Below are 16,535 nucleotides of genomic sequence, written 5' to 3' on the forward strand. Positions count from 1 at the left end.
ATGTTTAATATACCCGCAATGAAATAAATAAAACCCCCAACGAAATAAATAAAACCCCATCGTATATGTATTGGTCGAGATTAATCTTGACCCACGGTACCGGTGTTGTCAAATGACGTGTTGCGTACATAAAGTACCGGTGTTGTCAAATGACGTGTTGCGTACAATCATGGGATCTTATGATTAATCTTCTCGTGTTGTTTACGGGTGATCCTGAACCATATAAAATTGAATTATAAGTACATATATATAAAATATCATGTTATCTTAGAAAGATGTGATTTTATTTAATTTTTCCCAATTAATCCCGAAGTTAAACAAGTCTTGGATAACCAATTTTGTTTCGGTCATAGTTTCTTCGTTACAAATCCGTTTTCATTGATTCAACTTGCCATCTCCTTGGATCGAGTCCCTCTTTATGACTATGAACTGAAAATACCTTGGTTTGTATTCAAAATCACACGGCATAGGTGGAACTTTAGTGAAACTTATGAAGTTAAACATTTTCCTTTATGTAAACAACCTTAAATGATTATTTTTCTAAAAATACTTATACTTTGAATTAAATCATGGAATTTTTATGTGTTATCATATCCATAGTAAAAATCATTTTTCCAGAACATAAACCTCCAATTCAAAGTTTAAGATAGTTTTTAATTATCCAACCCAAAACAGTCCCCGGTGGCACTCCGACGTCGTAAAAACAGTTTTTAAGATAATCTTTGAAAAACCAAGTTATACCTTGTTAAATTAGCATATATTTAAGTTATATTACAGGTCTTGGAGTATTTTAAAAGTTAAGTTAGAAGGATCTATTTAGTTTGCAAACAAGTTTGAAAACATTCAAACTATGTTCTTGTTGTTAAAATTTTATACCACAAAATAAGATAGCTATATATATATGAATCGAATAAGGTTATGAACATAGATTCTACCTCAAGTTCCTTGGACAAGGTTGCTGTAAAAGAGGAGTAAGAACCTAGAACTAAAAGGGTGATGGAATTGGATGAAAGATTGGAAGTAAGTTTGTGTTCTTGGAAGGATTCTTGAAGTGTTTTTGTAAGGGTTTTCTTATGGTGATTAAGTGATGTTTTTGAAGCTAAAAACTTATGAGGATCTTGAAGAACACTTGAAGGTTGAAGATAAGAGAGTTTAGAAGATCATTTAACTTGAAATAAATTTGCTATGAAAGTGTATGTGTGTGTATATAGGCGTATATATGTATATGTATATATAGACTTTATTTTTTTGATTTTTAGCTTAAAAGTCTTCATACATGATCCCACATGTATTGACTAATCAAAGGCTGCTAAGATCATATAATTGAGGTCTAATAATTGGTATTTTTCAATAGTAAAACTTCTAGAAACTGCGTATTTATACAGGTACATATACCCTAAGTATACGTGTAGAAATCTTGTGAAAACGGAACGAGGATTCAAATATAGCTATCTATTGTGAATATACTTATATGGTTTTATGTATTTAAGTCCTTAAAAGTGATTAAATACATTACTTGTACGATATATGTATATACATTATAGGTTATAAGTATTTATGTCAAATAACGTTACGTATGGTTATCGTTTTGAAAACTTAAGTTAGTAGTTTCAAAATATACTTATAACTTATTGTTATTAATACAAAATGAGATATTAAAACATTCTTAGATCATGTTAAATATGTATATATACATATATATACACAAACGTATAATTATCATATATTGTATAGTTCGTGATATCATCGGTCAAACTAGACGGTCAAACGTTGTGTAAAACTCTTTTCAAACACATAAGTCTCAACAATTTGGATTGCTTATCATGTTGGTAAGGTTTAATTTATGTAAATATTAATCTTATAAGTATAGAACGATCGAAAAAGTCCGGGTCATTACAGTACCTACCCGTTAAATAAATTTCGTCCCGAAATTTTAAAATTGTACCTATTTTGCGTCATCGAGAAACAAGTGTGGATACTTTTGTTTCATCTGATCCTCCCGTTCCCACGTAAACTCGGGACCTCTTCGAGCATTCCAACGAACCTTAACGATCGGTATGTTGCTCTGCTTGAGCTGTTTAACTTCACGGTCCATGATTTCGATTGGTTCTTCGACGAATTGTAGTTTCTCGTCGACATGGATTTCTTCAAGAGGAATGGTGAGATCTTCCTTTGCAAGACACTTCTTAAGGTTAGAGACGTGAAAGGTATTATGTACTCCGGCGAGTTGTTGTGGTAACTCGAGTCGATAAGCTACCGGTCCAATGCGTTCGATGATCTTGAACGGGCCTACATATCTTGGGTTCAGTTTACCCCTTTTACCGAAACGTATTACACCTTTCCAAGGTGACACCTTTAGCATAACCATGTCACCGATCTGAAACTCTAATGGTTTCCTTCGGACATCGGCGTAGCTCTTTTGGCGACTACGGGCTGTTTTCAATCTCTCCTTGATTTGTACTATCTTCTCAGTCGTTTCGTGTATGATCTCGGGACCAGTTAAATGTCGATCTCCTACTTCATTCCAACAGATAGGAGATCTACACTTCCTTCCATACAATGCTTCGAATGGTGCAGCTTTAATGCTCGCATGATAACTATTATTATACGAGAATTCTGCTAATGGTAGATACTTATCCCATCCGTTTCCAAAATCGATCACACATGCTCTGAGCATGTCTTCGAGAGTCTGAATCGTTCTTTCACTCTGCCCGTCGGTTTGCGGATGATACGCGGTACTCATATCCAAACGAGTTCCTAGGGCCTCCTGTAGTGATTGCCAGAACTTTGATGTAAATCTACTATCACGATCGGATATAATGGAAATAGGTATTCCATGCCTTGAAACAACTTCCTTTATATATAATCGTAATAGTTTCTCCATTCTATCCGTTTCCTTTATAGGCAAGAAATGTGCAGACTTGGTGAGACGATCAACAATCACCCAAATGGTGTCGTATCCCCAGGCAGTCTTTGGTAACTTCGTGATGAAATCCATGGTAATACCATCCCATTTCCATTCTGGGATTTCTGGTTGTTGAAGTAACCCTGACGGCTTCTGGTGTTCTGCTTTGACCTTAGAACAAGTTAAACACTCCCCAACATATGTTGCTACGTCTGTCTTTAAATTAGGCCACCAATAATGTGTCTTAAGATCTTGATACATCTTTCCAACTCCAGGATGTATCGAGTATCTTGTCTTATGTGCCTCGTTCAATATCAACTTCCTTAATCCACCCAACTTCGGTACCCAAATACGGTTTGCAAAATATCGAATTCCATCTTCCCGCATAACGAGTTGCTTCTCATACTTCTTCATTATTTCATTTCCTATATTTTCTTTAGTAAGTGCTTCTCGTTGAACTTCTTTGATTTGTGAGTTGAGATTCATGCGAATTTTTATGTTCATCGCTCGTACTCGAATTGGTTCTCGTTCCTTTCTGCTTAGAGCGTCGGCCACCACGTTCGCTTTCCCGGGATGATAACGAATTTCACAATCATAGTCATTTATTAACTCAACCCACCTACGTTGCCTCATGTTCAGCTGTTTTTGATCGAAAATATGTTGAAGGCTTTTATGATCAGTAAACACAGTGCATTTAACCCCATACAAGTAGTGTCTCCATATCTTCAATGCAAACACGACTGCTCCCAGTTCTAGATCATGCGTCGTATAATTCCGCTCGTGAATCTTTAATTGTCGGGATGCGTATGCAATAACTTTCTTCCGTTGCATAAGAACGCAACCAAAACCTTGTCGCGAAGCGTCACAATATATTTCAAAATCATCGTTCCCTTCTGGTAACGATAAAATAGGCGCCGTAGTCAACTTCTTTTTCAGTAATTAAAATGCACTCTTCTGCTCAGAAGTCCATTCATATTTCTTCCCTTTTTGCGTTAACGCTGTCAACGGCTTAGCTATTCGGGAAAAATCTTGAATAAACCTTCTATAATAACCGGCTAAACCCAAAAATTGGCGTATCTGCATTGGTGTCTTAGGAGTCTCCCATTTTTCAATGGCTTCAATTTTTGCTGGATCAACCTGAATTCCTTTGCTACTAACAACGTGGCCAAGAAATTGCACTTCTTTCAACCAAAAAGCGCACTTAGAAAATTTAGCATATAGCTGTTCTTTTCTCAACAACTCTAATATCAACCTTAAATGCTGCTCATGCTCTTGCTCACTCTTGGAATAGATAAGAATATCATCAATGAAAACAATAACAAACTTATCTAAATACGGACTACAAACTCGATTCATGAGGTCCATGAATACAGCTGGCGCATTTGTCAACCCAAACGGCATGACCAAAAATTCGTAATGACCGTAACGTGTCCGAAAAGCAGTTTTCGGTATATCTTCTTCTTTGACACGTAATTGATGATAGCCCGATCTTAGGTCAATTTTCGAGTACACACATGATCCTTGGAGTTGATCAAATAAGTCGTCAATTCTCGGTAGTGGATACCGATTCTTGATAGTTAACTTATTTAATTCACGATAATCTATACACATTCGGAAAGATCCGTCTTTCTTCTTGACGAATAAAATTGGAGCTCCCCACGGTGAAGTACTTGGTCGTATGAATCCACGATCCAGTAATTCTTTTAACTGACTCTGAAGTTCTTTTAACTCGGACGGTGCAAGTCTATATGGAGCACGGGCAACCGGTGCAGCTCCTGGTACAAGATCTATTTGAAATTCTACAGATCTAAATGGAGGTAATCCCGGCAACTCTTCCGGAAATACTTCAGGAAAATCTCTTGCCACAGGCACGTCATTGATGCACTTCTCTTTTTCTTTTTTTTTCGACTTTATTAACATGTGCTAAGATAGCATAGCACCCTTTCTTCAAGTACTTTTGAGCTTTCAAATAACTAATGAGTTTTAGCTTTGAGTTACCCTTCTCTCCATAAATCATTACTGGCGTTTTATTCTTACGAGGAATGCGAATTGCCTTCTTGGCGCACACAACTTCAGCTCCTATTTTGGACATCCAGTCCATGCCGATTATTACATCAAAACTTCCTAATTCTACGGGTATCAAATCAATCTTAAATGTTTCTCCGGCTAAATTTATTTTACAATCACGGCAAATTTTATCGGCTTTAATTAGTTTACCATTAGCTAACTCAATCATGTACTTAGCATCTAGAGGTAATGATGAACAATTCAATTTAGCGTGAAAGTCTCTACACACGTAACTTCTATCAGCACCAGTATCAAATATAATAGATGCGGATAAGTTATTAATGGTAAACGTACCCGTAACAAGCTCCGGGTCTTCACATGCCTCTCTAGTATTAATAACAAATGCTCTCCCACGTGCAGGTCCGATATTCTTCTCTGGATTCGGGCACTGGCTCTTATAGTGACCTTGTTTTCCACACCCAAAACAAGTAATGGTAGCCAAAGCAGTTCTATTTGCATTGGTGGCAGGACTCTTGGTACCATTTGTATTTGTAACGAGAGCCCTACAATCTTCAGCAAGATGACCCTTTCGATTACATTTGTTGCATACCACATTACAGTAGCCAGAGTGATGTTTGTGGCATCGGTTACATAAAGGATTTTGTCCTTTATAACCAAAGCTTAAACCACTACCCGCACCTTGCGTGTTTTCTTGTTTCTTAAAAGATTGTTGTTGGTTACCTCGATCATAATTTCCATTCCACTTTCTTTTGTTACCTGATACCTTCACATCAGTATTGGATACTTTCTTATCCATGATGACCTGATCCATTAGCTCGTTTGCCATAGTTATAGCTTCATGAATTGTCTTAGGTTTCGATGCTGTAACATTTGCCTTGACCTTTTTGGGCAAACCATCTTTGTACATTTCAATCTTCCGTTCTTCGGTTGGAACCAATTCAGGACATAGCAAAACTAATTCCATGAATCGCTGATTGTAGTTGGTGATTTCAGTACCAATAACCTTCAGACTTCGTAACTCATCTTCCAACTTCCTAACCTCGTTCCTTGGACAATATTCGTTGATTAACATTGTTTTGAATTCTTCCCACGGAGTATCATAAGCTACATCTCCTCCTACAGCCTTCACATAATTTTTCCACCACGTGAGTGCACTATCTTGTAAAGTGCACGATGCATACTTGGTCATGTCCTTTTCAACACAACCACTGATTTTAAACACAGTCTCCATCTTTTCTATCCACCGGGTTAAACCGATCGGTCCTTCTGTTCCACTGAATGATGAGGGCTTGCAAGCTTGAAAAGTTTTGTAAGTGCACCCCACACGAGGATTTGGGTTAACTGCAGCACCTCTTGCAGCCTCGACCCATAACATTCTGTCGTTCACTCGCTGATTGATGAGTTCCTGGATTTCTTGTTCCGTCATTCGGTTCAATCGCGCCATATTCTTCTATAAGAATGAAAAGAAAATAATTATTCACATGGAATATTATAGATGTAGTGTATATTTACAGTACATTATAGCTTATTAATAATATGAACCAGGTATTATTATAAAAGCCTTTTCTTCTTATTAGCGTTTTATAATTATATCTAGGGTAATACCTACCCGTTAATGTCCATACTTAATAGCTTAGTACAGAATCAATTACTACCATCTAAATAATACTTAACCATGGAAAATTATTGCATTTCACACTTCACTATTTTACATATGCTTATCTTACATCGAACATTAAGCAAACTACACTAATAATATTATACAAAACATTATATGATCCCATGGTTTAATACGGCAGCGCATCGTTTGGTCTATTTTCTAAGACGTTTAGGTTCAAAGAATCGCTTAACGCTTATCCTGGCTGTCTGCCTATATTTTGGCTGTGGGACTGAAGAACTGGATGCCGGGATAGAACGAATAGGAATAGCGGGAATAGGGGTGGTAGTGTCTAGTGGAGTTGGTGCCACATCATCCTTACTAAACTCGGGATTTGAATTTTCTAATTCATTAGCCTTTCGTTTCTTTCCTAGTTCGAACTCTTCTTTTGTAATTTCCTGTATTTCTTCCTCGGGTTCACTTTCCTCCTCGGGTTCACTTTCCTCCTCGGGTTCACTTTCCTCCTCGGGTTCACTTTCCTCCTTGGGTTCACTTTCCGGGTTCTCTATAGTCGGTTCATCCTGAATTTGTGAGTCTTCCCCAAAGATATTATTTTCGTCATCGGATAGGTTAATGACTGGAACACCATCTGAAGATTCTGGTTCGAAGTCGCTGAATGTGATAACAAGTTTTGAGCCCGACATCTATCACACAATAACTAACCCATTAGTACTACATAATATTTACATATAAATTTTAACCAACAATGATAAGCAATGGTTTTTAAATCAGACCCGGTCAAAGTCCAGACTTACTAATGTATCCTAACGACTTATCAGTTAGACACACTAATGCAAACCTGGTTCGCTAAGACCACCGCTCTGATACCACATGTCATAACCCGTCATTAACCGTAAGAACGTGTTAGATAACGTATGATTTCATTGCGAGGTATTGACCTCTATATGCGACATTTTTAAAAGAAAAACTGCATATATTATACATTACAAACCATGATTCTTATTTTTGATACAAGCTTTGGACGAAATAAAGATGATTATCGTTTAGCGATAATCTTCGACTTACAAACTTTACAAATGATGATAACAACACGATTTCTAGCATATTTTACAACACAAGTTCTTGGATATGCAGTCTTATTTTTGACACAAATATGCGTACGCAAGATCCTGCTCAAATTCAACATAATGCAGCGGAAGATTTTAGAAATCACCTGAGAATAGACATGTTTTAAAAGGTCAACATAAAGTTGGTGAGATATAGGTTTAGTGCCGGCAGCAATATATATATAGACCACAAGATTTCGTATATAAACAGTTTAATAAAAATATTCTAAGTGGTTGAGCACTTGGTAACCATACTTAACAATTAATCACGTCGCATATTCCCTTTAATATGAAATCTTACTACACTATACCAAGTGTAGTCACGAAACGAAGTACTGTGCAACCGTTGAATACTGGTCGTCCAGTCCGGTTGGGGTTGTCAGGCCCGATAGATCTATCAACAGGATTCGCGTTTACAATACCGCTGTAAATATTAGTTACCAAGCTACAGGGAAGTATGCCAGTGGTACAACTCAACGTAGAATATATTTTTCAGTTACTTGTGTCCATATTGTAAAACATAAAATACATGTATTCTCATCCCGAAATATTTAGAGTTTAAAAGTGGGACTATATACTCACTTTCGTCTTGAAGATATATATATATAATTTGACTTGGTCTCCGGTTGATATCACGAACCTATCCATATATAATATATCAATACCTTTTCTTTTTAAACAAACGTCACATATATATACTTGTTATACTTTTAATACTTTGAATAATTCCTTAGTCCGTAGTTAGCAGTTCGTTGTTAGTAATTCAATTTTAATGGTTCATTTTTAGATGTTTAATATACCCGCAATGAAATAAATAAAACCCTCAACGAAATAAATAAAACCCCATCGTATATGTATTGGTCGAGATTAATCTTGACCCACGGTACCGGTGTTGTCAAATGACGTGTTGCGTACATAAAGTACCGGTGTTGTCAAATGACGTGTTGCGTACAATCATGGGATCTTATGATTAATCTTCTCGTGTTGTTTACGGGTGATCCTGAACCATATAAAATTGAATTATAAGTACATATATATAAAATATCATGTTATCTTAGAAAGATGTGATTTTATTTAATTTTTCCCAATTAATCCCGAAGTTAAACAAGTCTTGGATAACCAATTTTGTTTCGGTCATAGTTTCTTCGTTACAAATCCGTTTTCGTTGATTCAACTTGCCATCTCCTTGGATCGAGTCCCTCTTTATGACTATGAACTGAAAATACCTTGGTTTGTATTCAAAATCACACGGCATAGGTGAAACTTTAGTGAAACTTATGAAGTTAAACATTTTCCTTTATGTAAACAACCTTAAATGATTATTTTTCTAAAAATACTTATACTTTGAATTAAATCATGGAATTTTTATGTGTTATCATATCCATAGTAAAAATCATTTTTCCAGAACATAAACCTCCAATTCAAAGTTTAAGATAGTTTTTAATTATCCAACCCAAAACAGTCCCCGGTGGCACTCCGACGTCGTAAAAACAGTTTTTAAGATAATCTTTGAAAAACCAAGTTATACCTTGTTAAATTAGCATATATTTAAGTTATATTACAGGTCTTGGAGTATTTTAAAAGTTAAGTTAGAAGGATCTATTTAGTTTGCAAACAAGTTTGAAAACATTCAAACTATGTTCTTGTTGTTAAAATTTTATACCACAAAATAAGATAGCTATATATATATGAATCGAATAAGGTTATGAACATAGATTCTACCTCAAGTTTCTTGGACAAGGTTGCTGTAAAAGAGGAGTAAGAACCTAGAACTAAAAGGGTGATGGAATTGGATGAAAGATTGGAAGTAAGTTTGTGTTCTTGGAAGGATTCTTGAAGTGTTTTTGTAAGGGTTTTCTTATGGTGATTAAGTGATGTTTTTGAAGCTAAAAACTTATGAGGATCTTGAAGAACACTTGAAGGTTGAAGATAAGAGAGTTTAGAAGATCATTTAACTTGAAAGAAATTTGCTATGAAAGTGTATGTGTGTGTATATAGGCGTATATATGTATATGTATATATAGACTTTATTTTTTTGATTTTTAGCTTAAAAGTCTTCATACATGATCCCACATGTATTGACTAATCAAAGGCTGCTAAGATCATATAATTGAGGTCTAATAATTGGTATTTTTCAATAGTTAAACTTCTAGAAACTGCGTATTTATACAGGTACATATACCCTAAGTATACGTGTAGAAATCTTGTGAAAACGGAACGAGGATTCAAATATAGCTATCTTTTGTGAATATACTTATATGGTTTTATGTATTTAAGTCCTTAAAAGTGATTAAATACATTACTTGTACGATATATGTATATACATTATAGGTTATAAGTATTTATGTCAAATAACGTTACGTATGGTTATCGTTTTGAAAACTTAAGTTAGTAGTTTCAAAATATACTTATAACTTATTGTTATTAATACAAAATGAGATATTAAAACATTATTAGATCATGTTAAATATGTATATATACATATATATACACAAACGTATAATTATCATATATTGTATAGTTCGTGATATCATCGGTCAAACTAGACGGTCAAACGTTGTGTAAAACTCTTTTCAAACACATAAGTCTCAACAATTTGGATTGCTTATCATGTTGGTAAGGTTTAATTTATGTAAATATTAATCTTATAAGTATAGAACGATCGAAAAAGTCCGGGTCATTACAACAAGAGTCACCAGTACAACAACAATAACAATTACAACCACAACCGCAACAACAATCGCAACAATAACCACAATCCTAACAATAACTATAACAAACGTCCCAACAACAACAACAACTACAACAATCGTTTCAACAACAATAACAATCCCAATAACAACCTCAATAACAACAAACAACAGAAACAACCATGCTTCAGGTGTGCAGAGTACCATTCGAATGCGTTTTGCACAACAGTTTGCACTAAGTGTAAGAGAAGTGGTCATGGCGCGACAAAATGTGAGGTTTACGGACCAAAGAACAACAAAAATAAAGAAACAAATAAGGTCGGAACAAATAATGCCGACGTAGTTTGTTATAAATGTGGAAACCCGGGCCACATTATTAGAAATTGCCCAAACCAAGGGAATACTAATGGGCAAGGCCGCGGAAGAGTTTTCAATATTAATGCGGCAGAAGCGCAGGAAGACTCGGAGCTTGTTACGGATACGTTTCTTATTGACGATAAATCTGCTTATGTTTTATTTGATTCGGGTGCGGATAGAAGCTATATGAGTAGAGATTTTTGTGCTAAATTAAGTTGCCCATTGACGCCTTTGGATAGTAAATTTTTACTCGAATTAGCAAACGGTAAATTAATTTCAGCAGATAATATATGTCGGGATAGAGAAATTAAACTGGGGGATGAAACATTTAAAATTGATTTAATACCAGTCGAGTTAGGGAGTTTTGATGTAATAATTGGCATGGACTGGTTGAAAAAGGTGAGAGCAGAGGTCGTTTGTTACAAAAATGCGTGAAAAAGAAAAACCTTTAATGGTGTACGGAGAAAATAACAACGCGAAATTAAATCTTATTAGTAGTTTGAAGGCTCAAAAACTAATAAGAAAAGGTTGTTACGTCATTCTAGCACACATCAAGGAAGTTAAACCTGAAGAAAAGAACATCAGTGATGTTCCCGTTGCAAAAGAATTTCCCGATGTATTTCCGAAAGAATTACCGGGATTACCCCCACATCGATCCGTTGAATTTCAAATAGACCTTGTACCAGGAGCTGCACCAATAGCTCGTGCTCCATACAGACTTGCACCCAGCGAAATGAAAGAATTACAAAGTCAGTTACAAGAACTTTTAGAGCGTGATTTTATTCGACCAAGCACATCACCGTGGGGAGCTCCTGTTTTGTTTGTCAAGAAGAAGGATAGTACATTTAGATTGTGTATCGACTACCGAGAGTTGAACAAATTTACCATCAAGAACCGCTACCCACTACCGAGAATCGACGACTAATTTGATCAACTACAAGACTCGTCGGTTTATTCAAAGATTGATTTACGTTCTGGGTATCATCAAATGCGGGTGAATGAGGATGATATTCCAAAGACTGCTTTTAGGATGCGTTACGGTCATTACGAGTTTATGGTTATGCCGTTTGGGTTGACTAACGCACTAGTTGTGTTCATGGACCTCATGAACCGAGTGTGTGGACCATACCTTGACAAGTTTGTCATTGTTTTCATCGATGACATACTTATTTACTCAAAGAATGACCAAGAGCACGAAGAACATTTGAGAAAAGTGCTAGAGTTGTTAAGGAGAGAAAAACTGTACGCTACGTTTTCAAAGTGTGCATTTTGGTGGGAAGAAGTTCAATTCCTCGGTCACATAGTGAACAAAGAAGGTATTCAGGTGGATCCAGCAAAAATTGAAACCGTTGAAAAGTGGGAAATCCCGAAAACTCCGAAGCATATACGCCAATTTTTAGGACTAGCTGGTTACTACAGAAGGTTCATCCAAGACTTTTCCAGAATAGCAAAACCCTTGACTGCATTAACGCATAAAGGGAGGAAATTTGAATGGAAGGATGAACAAGAGAAAGCGTTTCAGTTGTTAAAGAAAAAGTTAACTACGGCACCTATATTATCATTACCTGAAGGGAATGATGATTTTGTGATATATTGTGACGCCTCAAAGCAAGGTCTCGGTTGTGTATTAATACAACGAACGAAGGTAATTGCTTATGCGTCTAGACAATTGAAGATTCACGAGCAGAATTATACGACGCATAATTTGGAATTAGTCGCGGTTGTTTCTGCATTAAAGACTTGGAGGCACTACTTATATGAGGTCAAAAGTATTATATATACCGACTACAAAAGTCTTCAACACATATTTAATTAGAAATAACTGAACATGAGGCAGCGCAGGTGGATTGAATTGTTGAATGATTACGACTTTGAGATTCGTTACCACCCGGGGAAGGCAAATGTGGTAGCCGACGCCTTGAGCAGAAAGGACAGAGAACCCATTCGAGTAAAAGCTATGAATATAATGATTCACACTAACCTTACTACTCAAATAAAGGAGGCGCAACAAGGAGTTTTAAAAGAGGGAAATTTAAAGGATGAAATACCCAAAGGATCGGAGAAGCATCTTAATATTCAGAAAGACGGAACCCGGTATAGGCTGAAAGGATTTGGGTACCGAAATTTGGAGATATGAGAGAAATGGTACTTAGAGAAGCTCATAAAACCAGATACTCAATACATCATGGAACGGGAAAGATGTACAAGGATCTCAAGAAACATTTTTGGTGGCCGGGTATGAAAGCCGATGTTGCTAAATACGTAGGAGAATGTTTGACGTGTTCTACGGTCAAAGCGGAGCATCAGAAACCATCAGGTCTACTTCAACAACCTGAAATCCCGGAATAAAAATGGGAAAACATTACCATGGATTTCATCACTAAATTGCCAAGGACTGCAAGTGGTTTTGATACTATTTAGGTAATAGTTGATCATCTCACCAAATCAGCACACTTCCTGCCAATAAGAGAAGATGACAAGATGGAGAAGTTAGCACGACTGTATTTGAAGGAAGTCGTCTCCAGACATAGAATACCAATCTCTATTATCTCTGATAGGGATGGCAGATTTATTTCAAGATTCTGGCAGACATTACAGCAAGCATCAGGAACTCGTCTAGACATGAGTACTGCCTATCATCCACAAACTGATGGGCAGAGCGAAAGGACGATACAAACGCTTGAAGACATGCTACGAGCATGTGTTATTGATTTCGGAAACAGTTGGGATCGACATCTACCGTTAGCAGAATTTTCCTACAACAACAGCTACCATTCAAGCATTGAGATGGCACTGTTTGAAGCACTTTATGGTAGAAAGTGCAGGTCTCCAATTTGTTGGAGTGAAGTGGGGGATAGACAGATTACGGGTCCGGAGATAATACAAGAAACTACCGAGAATATCATCCAAATTCAACAACGGTTGAAAACCGCCCAAAGTCGACAAAAGAGCTACACTGACATTAAAAGAAAAGATATAGAATTTGAAATTGGAGAGATGGTCATGCTTAAAGTTGCACCTTGGAAAGGCGTTGTTCGATTTGGTAAACGAGGGAAATTAAATCCAAGGTATATTGGACCATTCAAGATTATTGATCGTGTCGGACCAGTAGTTTACCGACTTGAGTTACCTCAACAACTCGCGGCTGTACATAACACTTTCCACGTCTCGAATTTGAAGAAATGTTTTGCTAAAGAAGATCTCACTCTTCCGTTAGACAAAATCCAAATCAACGAAAAACTTCAATTCATCGAAGAACTCGTCGAAATAATGGATCGTGAGGTTAAAAGACTTAAGCAAAACAAGATACCAATTGTTAAGGTTCGATGGAATGCTTGTAGAGGACCCGAGTTCACCTGGGAACGAGAAGATCAGATGAAGAAGAAATACTCGCACTTATTTCCAGAAGATACGTCAACACCTCCAACTGCTTAAAATTTCGGGACGAAATTTATTTAACGGGTAGGTACTGTAGTGACCCGAAATTTTCCATGTTTATATATATTAAATGAAATTTATATTTACATGATTAAGTATTTCCAACATGTTAAGTAATCAAACTTGTTAAGACTTGATTAATTGAAAAAGGTTTTATATAGACAATTGACCACCCAAGTTGACCGGTGATTCACGAACGTTAAAACTTGTAAAAACTATATGATGACATATATATGGTTATATATAGTTAACATTATATTATGATAATTAAGTATCTCATTAGGTATTTTAACAATGAGTTATATACATAAAAATGAGACTATTGAGTTAAGAAACTAGAAATCGATATATATAACGATTATCGTTATAACAACGTCTTACTAAATACATATGAATCATATTAAGATATTGATACATTATGTTAATCATGATAAATGATAAGTAAACATGTCATTAAGTGTATTAACAATGAACTACATATGTAAAAACAAGACTACTAACTTAATGATTTCGAAACGAGACATATATGTAACGATTATCGTTGTAACAATATTTAACTGTATATATATCATACTAAGATATACTAATATATCATAATATCATGATAATGTAATAATTTAACATCTCTTTATATATAATAAGCAATGGGTTAACAACATTTAACAAGATCGTTAACCTAAAGGTTTCAAAACAACACTTACATGTAACGACTAACAATGACTTAACGACTCAGTTAAAATGTATATACATGTAGTGTTTTAATATGTATTCTTACACTTTTTAAAGACTTCAAGACACTTATCAAAGTACTTCTACTTAACAAAAATGCTTACAATTACATCCTCATTCATTTTCATCAACAATTCTACTCGTAGTCATTCAGTATTCGTATCTGTATTATACACAGCTTCTAGACGTACTTACTATGAGTATATACCAATAGGAACTAGCGTGGGATTTCACTCTTGATTATGTCATGCATGACTAATCAAATTTAACTTCTACCATGAACTAGTCAACTAACTAGAACTCCTTTTAACCCCACTCACCACTCATCATTCACCACTCACTAATCAATCCATTTCACTTCCAATTCTCTTTCTAACTCTCTCTCAACACCTACACACACTTATGAACGAATTTTTTCAGTAAACTAATCATCATCTTCATCAAAAATTACTTCAATAATCAAGCTATAATCATCATACGAAGAACACTTCAAGAACACTTCAAAAATCCTTTCAAGTTTACTAGTTTACTTTCAAGCTTTCTAATCCATTCCAAGTAATCATCTAAGATCAAGAAACCTTTGTTATTTACAGTAGGTTATCTTTCTTATTCAAGGTAATATTCATATTCAAACTTTGATTCGATTTCTATAACTATAAACTATTTTAATTCGAGTAAAAATCTTACTTGAACTTGTTTTTTTGTCATGATCCTACTTCAAGAACTTTCAAGCCATCCAAGATCCTTTGAAGCTAGATCATTTCTTGTCACTTCCAGTAGGTTTACCTACTAAACTTGAGGTAGTAATGATGTTCATAACATCATTCGATTCATATATATATATATATATATATATATATATATATATATATATATATATATATATATATATATATATATATATATATATATATATATATATATAACTATCTTATTCGAAGATTTAAACTTGTAATCACTAGAACATAGTTTAGTATATTCTAAACTTGTTCGCAAACAAAGTTAATCCTTCTAACTTAACTTTTAAAATTAACTAGACACATGTTCTATATCTATATGATATGCTAACTTAATGATTTAAAACTTGGAAACACGAAGAACACCGTAAAATCGGATATATGCCATCGTAGTAAAACCGGGGGCTGTTTTGGTTTGGATAATTAAAACTATGATAAACTTTGATTTAAAAGCTATTCTTCTGAAAAAATGATTTTTCTTATGAACATGAAACTATATCAAAAAATCATGGTTAAACTCAAAGTGGAAGTATGTTTTCCAAAATGGTCATCTAGACGTCGTTCTTTCGACTGAAATGACTACCTTTACAAAAATGACTAGTAACCTGTATTTTCGACTATAAACTTATACTTTTTCTGTTTAGATTCATAAACTTAAGTTCAATATGAAACCATATCAACTTGAATCACTCAAAACGGATTTAAAACGAAGAAGTTATGGGTAAAACAAGATTGGATAATTTTTCTTGTTGTAGCTACGTGAAAATTGGTAACAAATCTATATTAATCATATCCTAGCTAACTTATATTGTATTATACATGTATTCTAATATATTATATAATCTTGGGATACCATAGACACGAATACAATATTTTGACATATCATATCGACCCATCTATATATATATATATATATATTTCGGAACA

This window comes from Rutidosis leptorrhynchoides, chromosome 4 (genome assembly GCF_046630445.1).
Source record: "Rutidosis leptorrhynchoides isolate AG116_Rl617_1_P2 chromosome 4, CSIRO_AGI_Rlap_v1, whole genome shotgun sequence".
Lineage (NCBI taxonomy): Eukaryota > Viridiplantae > Streptophyta > Magnoliopsida > Asterales > Asteraceae > Rutidosis > Rutidosis leptorrhynchoides.